The sequence below is a fragment of the Rhamphochromis longiceps genome, linkage group LG2 (genome assembly GCF_057381845.1).
Source record: "Rhamphochromis longiceps isolate RC_006_pf linkage group LG2, R_longiceps_female_GT1.1, whole genome shotgun sequence".
Lineage (NCBI taxonomy): Eukaryota > Metazoa > Chordata > Actinopteri > Cichliformes > Cichlidae > Rhamphochromis > Rhamphochromis longiceps.
In genome coordinates, this window is record NC_140558.1 from 10156655 (window position 1) to 10165979 (window position 9325).

The 9325-nt window shown below is 40.1% G+C and overlaps 1 long non-coding RNA gene across 3 annotated transcripts; it reads right to left on the minus strand.

Moving 5' to 3' along the window:
* Positions 1-2249: 2249 nt before the first annotated feature.
* Positions 2250-6739, minus strand: LOC146676988 (uncharacterized). 3 transcript variants are annotated; one of them, XR_014913128.1, is made up of 5 exons: positions 6621-6739; positions 5475-5562; positions 4597-4754; positions 4114-4168; positions 2250-3175 (listed from the first exon to the last, which is right to left on the minus strand). It is a non-coding gene; the product is annotated as an uncharacterized LOC146676988 (long non-coding RNA). The 3 variants fall into 3 exon arrangements; XR_014913129.1 differs by having other exon boundaries at positions 2250-3172; positions 4114-4171; XR_014913127.1 differs by having other exon boundaries at positions 4114-4171.
* Positions 6740-9325: the final 2586 nt, after the last annotated feature.

Genomic DNA, 9325 nt, shown 5'->3' on the forward strand with positions numbered 1-9325 from the left:
CATCATATAAAATTGTAACATTATGTTTACAATGTTACAATTTACAAATTGTAACATTGTAAACATAATGTTACAATTTTACATTATGTAACAATTTAACATAATGTAAAATTGTAACATTGTAAACATAATGTTACAATTTTACATTATGTTACAGTTTAACATCATATAAAATTGTAACATTATGTTTACAATGTTACAATTTACAAATTGTAACATTGTAAACATAATGTTACAATTTTACATTATGTAACAATTTAACATAATGTAAAATTGTAACATTGTAAACATAATGTTACAATTTTACATTATGTAACAATTTAACATAATGTAAAATTGTAACATTGTAAACCTAATGTTACAATTTTATATTATGTTACAGTTTAACATCATATAAAATTGTAACATTATGTTTACAATGTTACAATTTACAAATTGTAACATTGTAAACATGATGTTACAATTTTACATGATGTTAAATTGTAGCTGTTAAGGGTGGTGAGTTAGCGAACCTAGACGCGGACCTCTCGTTTAAGTTGAACAGTGTCTTTATTTACAGTGAAGCCAAAATCAATCCACAGTTATCCACAGTGCAAGTCCCTTCAGTGCTCCTCTCCCCGTCTCCCCTCGTGTGTCCACAAAACTCCCTAGAATCAGTGAAGTGTCCCCTTCCGTCTCTCCGTCTCGATCGCGTCCAGGCTTATTAGGCAGCTCAGAGTGGCAGCACTTACGGGTCGGAGGTAACAATCGCAGCGGAGAAAAAGCGGAGCGAGAGAGGAGAACAAAAAAACACACACACACAGGTCGACCGGTCGGGGCACCGTCCGACTCTGACAGTAACATAATGTAAAATTGTATTATGTTTACAATGTTACAATCCCTACCCTCACCTATGGCCACGAGCTGTGGGTAGTGACCGAAAGAACGAGATCGCGTATACAAGCGGCAGAAATGAGCTTCCTCCGAAGGGTGGCTGGCCTCTCCCTTAGAGATAGGGTGAGAAGTTCGGCCGTCCGGGAGGGGCTCAGAGTAGAGCAGCTGCTGCTCCACATCGAAAGGAGCCAGCTGAGGTGGTTCGGGCATCTGACAAGGATGCCCCCTGGGCGCCTCCTGGGTGAGGTGTTCCAGGCATGTCCCACCGGGAGCAGGCCCCGGGGCAGACCCAGGACACGCTGGAGAGATTATATCTCTCGGCTGGCCTGGGAACGCCTTGGGACGCTTGAGCGGTCAGCAAAAGTCGACTTCCCCCATCACCCACTCATTCACAAAATTTCCCTCGGGCCGTGAACAGGTGATATAGCAATCACTATTACTGACACCACGTGACCCAAAGCTACGCCTATCCACAACATTCCGGCCCCTAATTATTACATTTTTACAGTAATAATTACACATCCAACACCATAACTCACAACACACACTTCATCATATCACAGACACCCAGTGAGACAACATAACATACTCAAAAGTCCACCAAAGTTATTTTCTCATGTCTTCTCTTCTTTTCTTCTGTCTGCACATGGTCAGTCAGTCATAGGCCAGAGGTTACCAGCACTTAGCCTAAATATAGTCAGTCTGATGTACATCTCATAACATTAAAGTCAATTCAAAGTTAGTTATGTCACACTGTGTCAAAAATGTCATAGTCATGGGTCAGAGGCCTCCTGAAGAAGGCATATCTTTGTGATGGGTCTGCACACATGGCTGGTTGGGGTCTTAATCCAGACCTGACGCACAAGCCCCCTTTCATCTGGTGCAGCTCCGGTGACTCTCCCAATGAGCCAAGAACCACGAGGTGCAGAATCATCCACTATAAGGACCACGTTTAATCCTTCCCCATTTCTGGCGCTCTAATTCTGTGACTGGGACTCTCTTTGCATATCCTCTAGATATAAGATCTGTCATGAAGGCAGTGTAGTCTTTATGAAAGTCTTTATCTCTGATGAACCTTTTCTTCAAACCTAAGGCTCGTTGCTCAATTGCACAGTTGTCAGGCATTCTTATGTCTCGGTCTTTTAGTGGCAGGGCAATGCTGTAGTGCCAATCCCCCAAAGTCACCATCTTGCTGGCCAATTCCAGGAACTTCAAGTCTTCCTTTGACAGCCCCATCTGTTCATCATTGCTGCTCTCAGGAAAATCCATCTTGAACTGCTGTTTCCATAGCTTGTCCAGTGTGACAGCAGAAACTCTGTTGGCGGTAACTGTTGCCAAACATCCTGGCCTTCCACAGCATTCTTGATTAAGTGGCCCATTCACAGTCCAGCCGAGCACAGTCCTAATGGCAAAGGGTCCATCACCTACACTCCGGATGACCTCCAAAGGTTCTAGAGCTCTGGGCATATTCATGCCAATCAAAAGCTCAACATTGGCCTTAATTTCTGGCAAATGAACATGCTTCAAATGTGGCCAGTCAACCAGGTCCTGTTGATTTGGGATGTTACCAATATCTACAGGCATTTTATGCTGAGTGAAGAGGTTAGGCATATCACAGTACATGTCACTGTCCAATCCAGCAACTTCAAGTTCAGGTACAATGAAACTGTCCACCACTTTCTCCTGTCCCATGGTGCGCAGGAGAATCTTTGTCCTCCTCCCAGCAATATTCAGCTTGTCCATAAGACCCGCTGTACAAAAGGATGCTGAACTCCCTTGGTCCAGAAAGGCATACGTTTCCACTATTCTTTGACCTCTCTTTGATTTTACTTTAACTGGCACAATGGCAAGCTTACAGTCCTGTTCACCGGCCCCAGTAAGACCACTAGTCTGGATCGTAACAGGAATGTTATCTGCCTCATTATTAGGTTTGATTTCATGTACAGTGTAGTGTAAGCATTAAAAGATCATAAAAGGAAACACTAACATTTATGTGAAACTAATTGTAATAAAAAAAATGAACAGGTGCTTTATAGATTTAAAAGAAAGAATCTGAAAACAACACTTTTTTGGTCTGAGTGATCAAAGTAGAAAACAGAACTGATGTTCAAGAACAAACCATAGCTGCACTAATATTACACATCTCCATTGTTGTGGTGAACAGACATGTTGCTTTTAAAACCACATGCAGTGTGTGACCGTGACTGTTCACTGAGACCATGAACGCCACTTCGCTGAAGCCTTCGCCTTCTTCTTCTTCTTCTAAATTGGAAGCAGAAGGAGCACGAGCTGCTTTGATCTACTGAAAGGAAAAAGCAGAATATCTGAGTTGAAACCAGTCAGCTGAAACCAGTAAGACAGGAACAAATTCAATGCAGTGTCTCAGGTGGCTTAGCCTGTTACAACTGTTGATACAAGCTAAATACAGTTAACACACAGTGTCAGGGAGCTCCAGTGTGGGAACTAGTGGCTTTAGGTTTGTAGTCATTTAACTTTCATCCCTTCATTCATTTAATTCAGGAGGAAGAAATGTCAGGTGGGTGCAGGCTGGTTACATGCATTTGGTCCCATGCTGTCTTTAACTTGGTTCACTTTATGGCTGGGCTGTATGTGGGCTTATATCATGTTACTTGGGCAGGAGTTCCTGTCCCCTGTTAGACTTAGAAAGTTTCTCCATAAGTAGAGCTTCTAACTCTTCTAGCACATCTGTGGCTGACAGTTTTTTGGTGGCTCTTTTTACCCCACACTGGTTGTGAGTGTGTAAATAGCCCCACTAGTTATTTTGGGTTGCAGTTAACTTGGGAGGAAGAGGTAGGTCTGCCATGACTAGATGAATAACAATTATCTGGGATACATAAATTTCATAATGCATGCATGTATCTCTATAAACCTGCCTGAGGGCTGCCATTTTTTACATTCAGTTATTTCTTTGTTGAATCTAAATAATGAATGTGTTACAGTTAAACTGACACTGATCAGTGTAAATGGCTCATTGGGACACAGAAACCTTTAAATTAAACCCTATCACCTGATATCGAGTGTCAAACAATATCAAAGCTGTAAAAGCTGTTTACAGTCAGAATTTATAAAACTATGATTGTAAATAAATTCAAACAAGTGAGCTTTTCTCTTTGTGCTGAATATCAACACTGTGATTTCTTAGACTGTAAGCTTTACTTTAGCACAACCAGTTGTAGAAGCTGCCACTCCAAATGTCTTTTGATAACAAGAAAAAAATACCTTTTCAGTCCACGGCCTGAAGTTCTTCTCCGACATCTTCTGCCATCGGCTTTGTCTGCTGGTTTGAAGACAATAAACCACAAAAAGATGATTTAGTCACTTTGTCTGCGTCATGCAGCTCGAATGTGTCGTGTAACGATGTTGAATAGCTGTCGTTATCCCTCTGCTGTGTCAGTAGGATTGTACTGTACAGCATCTCATTGATATGTGAGGAATGCTAATGTAACACGATAACAGACTTACATCATTAAAACATAAAGGGCAGGAGATATTTAGATATTTTTATATTTATATTACATTTTATAGCTGACGGATATTACTAAATAGATAGAATTTACTAAATAGCTGGATGAACATGAAAAATATGACTATAATAACAAATGACCATGAGAGCCAGTAGAATTAATTCAACTGGACACTCAAAAGACGTCCTTAAATGCTCTTTAAGTGGCGGAACAGATGAACAAACAGTTAATCGCTTACTTGAGATGAAATCTGCTCAGCTACTTTGAAAACAGCTTCTAACTGGTTCATCCTTTAACAGGATGACTGCTCAGGGGTAAGGCCATCATGCAGTCCAGCAACCTTTATGGTTCTGCTTTGATTCACCAGGAACTATTAGGGAAACCTTCCAGCGCCTCCTGTGAAAGACACAGGCATAAACACACAAACATTTATTAACATGTTCCACAGTGTTCCAGTTTGATTTTCTCATCCTGTGGACAACAACGTACATGGATGCAGGTTTATTGTTAACTTTTGTAAGGTTTATTTAGTGAACATATCCAGCTGCAGCTCCACTGTGATCCTGAACTGGATAAGCACTTAAGAAAATGTGTCAATAAATGGACATACATCAACTTACTATATTTATCCAAACAGACGGGACCAATAATGCTTCACTGAGTTAGAGACTTTAATGTCTCTTCTATGTAAGAATGTCTCGTGCTGATATACCTGCAAACTTGACAACAAAGGTTTTTCAGACTGCATGTAGCTCTATGTCAGCTCACACATTTACATTTATGTCACACTTATTTCTGCTTTCCCATTTTATAATTATTACTTACATTTTGATTAGATACCTTGAGTTTGTAAATGATCAGATTACATAATTGGAATAAAATGTATCCAATTCAAGGTTGCGGGAGGATGAAGCCTATCCCAGCTGATACAGGACAAAGACAGGCTGCCAGTTTATCGCAGGGCTAACACAATATGTGTAACAGAAAATCCACTTAAATGTTTGATATTTCTTATAATAATCATAATTATGACTATTATTTAAAGGTTTCTTTATAAATACATTTTGATTTTTTATAACCTCTAAAATATAAACCTGAGCTGTTTCAGATTCTGACCTCTGACCTCACTGCAGCTCCCTCTTGGAAGTATGTCTGCTTCTTGTCCCCAGTGTTGACCACCTGCCCTTGATATCACGTACTGTACCTGAGGAACAAAAAAGGACAAACACTTGCCTTCATTTAAGAAGTACATTCATACAGAGGTAATCTATGGAAACACACTAGTTCAACCTTTGGGAGAAATCAGTTCCTGTGAAACATTTCTGTAAATTAACATCATATGGAGAATGAATGAAATGAGTTCTTCCGGTGACTCAGCAGTCAAACACTGACAAATGAAATCTAGTTAAACTATTAAGCATATTTGCTCTTCTGAAATCTGTGTTAAACAACAACAAACATAAATTAGTAACAAAAATACAGCTGAGTAGATATTACAAACCACCAGCAGCCATAATGCTAAATTTTAATCTTCAAATGTTTCTGAGCCGTCTTCAACCTGCTTTTAACACATTAAAGTCCCACAGTCAATGCAGCCTGACTCAATCCTAGATGTTCAGCACACAGAGGTACCGTTTGAAGTTTAGTGTTAACCTGAGTCACTGATCATTTGCAGTATTACAGAGTCTGGCAGTCTTTGCATGATGTCCACGTCACTATAACTTTCTAGCTGACTCTCAGGTGTGCCAGCAGGAAAGAGTAATAATAACCTGCATCCTGAGGTTTGTCATGCAGGATTAAATTTACAGTGGCTTTGTTCACACAGCTAGGATTGTATTTTACACTGACCCTGGGTCAGTATAAGTATCATACAGTTTAAACGAAGCACTGAAACTTGCACATATTTATTACAGATGCACTGAAGCTAATCGAGATATTTGCTGTCAACCTGTGGCTGCGATTAATCACTTTACTGAAAACTTTATTAACTAGTAACTTCATCAGTCATGACAGAAGCTAATATTTCTGTGCTAACATCGTTTAACCAGTAACAGCTTTCCTCCAATATAAGCTAACGTTTACACCGTAACTTTAAGCTAGCACCATAAAGACGGTAAAACACGTAATAATATCTACAAATGCATCTTAAAGCTCTTATATTAGCACTCGGTGTATTACTAACATAACCACATTAACATTACTGACACTCGCTGACTTTTAATAGTCATTCTATAAATGCTGTCCGTTTAAATGGTCCTGTACCTGTACACACTGCATATCCACCGGATTCCAGCCAGAGTGGATTCTGGAGTCTTCCACGCTCCTGTTAGTGATCCTCCATCTGGATGGATGAGAACAACCTTCTGAACAATCTAGCAGGTCCCCTTGGGGGGCACATCTCCCCACCCCCCAAGCGAGGGCCGTGGCACTGAAACTGCCGGCTGAGAGAAGGCTTGAAAAAAAAGGACATTTATCATTTCTTCTTCGGCCACCTTTTTTTCTCATCGTTTTTCCAAAGTACACATTAAGCTTCTTCTGCAATAACACACTAATTACACATGCAAACCTACCTACTTCTTTCTTCATCATAAACAATTACACTTTCTGTAAAGTGCTTTCAATAAAACAGAAAAGAAAAGTGTGTTTTGTTTTGTTTTTTTATTCAAGATCTGTTCACATGTACTTAGCAAAGGTGAGTACACAGCATGAGGAAAGCCAAAAGCAAAGAGAGCGTATGAAGGTAATATTGAAGTAGGCTTCGTTTTGAAGTGGTGAAAGGCAAAGGCATGAGTGTAAGGTAATAAGGGGTAATGAGAGAGATGAGGAGCGGGCGGAGGACTTGGCTCGAGCAGGAAAAAGCAAAAAGGAAATGCGAGTGCGTTTCCCCGCCCCCCGCGCAGGGCCGTGGCAGTGAGTTCGTGGGGGGTTCGAACTGGCGGAGTTCTGTAGCAGAGTCCCCGCCACATGTCATAAGCCAAACGACCGGCCAAGGGAATACTTAAAAAAAAGGACATTTATCTTTTCTTCTTAGGCCACCTTTTTTTCCCATTGTTTTTGCAAACTACACATTAAGCTTCTTCTGCAATAACACACTAATTACACATGCAAACCTACCTACTTCTTTCTTCATTACAAACAATTACACTTTCTGTAAAGTGCTTTCAATAAAACACAAAACAAAAGTAGCTTTTCTTTTCTTTTCTTTTTTTTATTCAACATCTCTTGATTGTGATTTTCGGGTAATAAAAGCTAATAAGAGAGATGTAGAGCGGGCGGAGGACTTGGCGAGAGCAGGAAAAAGCAAAAAGGAAACGCCAGTGCATGTCTCCCCGCCCCCCAAGCAAGGGCCGTGGCACTGAAACGGCTGGCCAGAGAAGGCTTGAAAAAAAAGGACATTTATCTTTTCTTCTTCAGCCAGCTTTTTCCCCCATTGTTTTTCCAAAGTACACATTAAGCTTCTTCTGCAGCATTATCACACACTAATTACACATGGAAACCTACCTACTTCTTTCTTCATTACAAACAATTACACTTTCTGTAAAGTGCTTTCAATAAAACAGAAAAGAAAAGTGTGTTTTGTTTTGTTTTTTTTATTCAAGATCTGTTCACATGTACTTAGCAAAGGTGAGTACACAGCGTGTTGGGTCTGGGCCTCTTTGCTTAGGCTGCTGCCCCCGCGACCCGGCCTCGGATAAAGCGGATGAAGATGCATGGATAGATGGACTGATGTTCCAATTGTAACATTATGTTTACAATGTTACAATTTCACATTATGTTAAATTGCAACATAATGTAAAATTGTAACGTTAAGTTTACAATGTTACGATTTTACATCATGTTACAATTTAATATAATGTAAAATCATAACATTAAGTTTACAATGTTACAATTGTAAATATAATTTACCCAATTAATTCTGTCATAACAGAAGTATGACTTCTCTGTGTTATTAATCCGTATTAATATCATAGGGAGATTAATATCCCTACAATATTAAGCATCAGACTTTATCAAATTTTCTAAAAACTTTTTTTGTTGGATAGTGTAGCGCAGCTGGATAGTGTAGTGGTAATACTACACATCTTTGGAGTCGCACGTTCGATTCCCACCAAGTATCCAGTAAGGGTCCTGGCTAGACCCCTCATGCTAACCAAAAATCCCTGGAATGGTGCGGCTACGTCTGCAGTCTCTCCGCTTGAATTTAGAGCTTGCTTGTTTGTTAAATGTATTATTTACTGTTTTTAGTTTACTCCATGACGGGGCTGGATATCGGGCGTCCTGCACCACCCATCCGGTCTGGAGCATAGCGAAACCATTTCTGCACTGTTTGAACGAAGGTGAACTCAGAAACTGCCCCCACCTGCTGAGTCAGGCCATCTAAGACAACAAAAAACCCCAAAAACAAACAAACAAAAAAACAGTAAAAAAGAGGGGTTCAATTAGAGTTCAAATATGAATAACCTCTCGCCAAAAGTCTTTAACAGCTAGAAAGCTGGCAAACTACTAAGCTGATCAACATGAAAGGCACAAGGTGGAAATCAGCAAACTGCTGCCTCACTTTGTTCACCTGTGCTCTATATTTCATGGTCCGGTTGGCTGCAGGACCAAACATTTGGCCTTACACCTTATTTCTTTATGTTTTGCTTCCAAGGTGCCAGACTTGTAGGTAACTTTTTACACTGACATGACCTCAGCAATAGTTTCCAGTCTTTCAACTTCCTTGGGCTTTGGCTGCTTTTTTACTCATTTTCAGTCCAGTCCTTCTACCTGACCATTTTCAGAGAACTCTAAGGAGCTTGGGGGAAAAAAGCAACCGGACTTCTTTAACTTTTTTGAAGACGTTTCGCTTCTCATCCCAGAAGCTTTTTCAGTTCACTGAAGCCTCATAAGAAAGTGACACAATGACATTTAGATAATAAAACTCGCCAAAAATGCACCTTAAGAACACTGTCTCTTTAAATACCCTC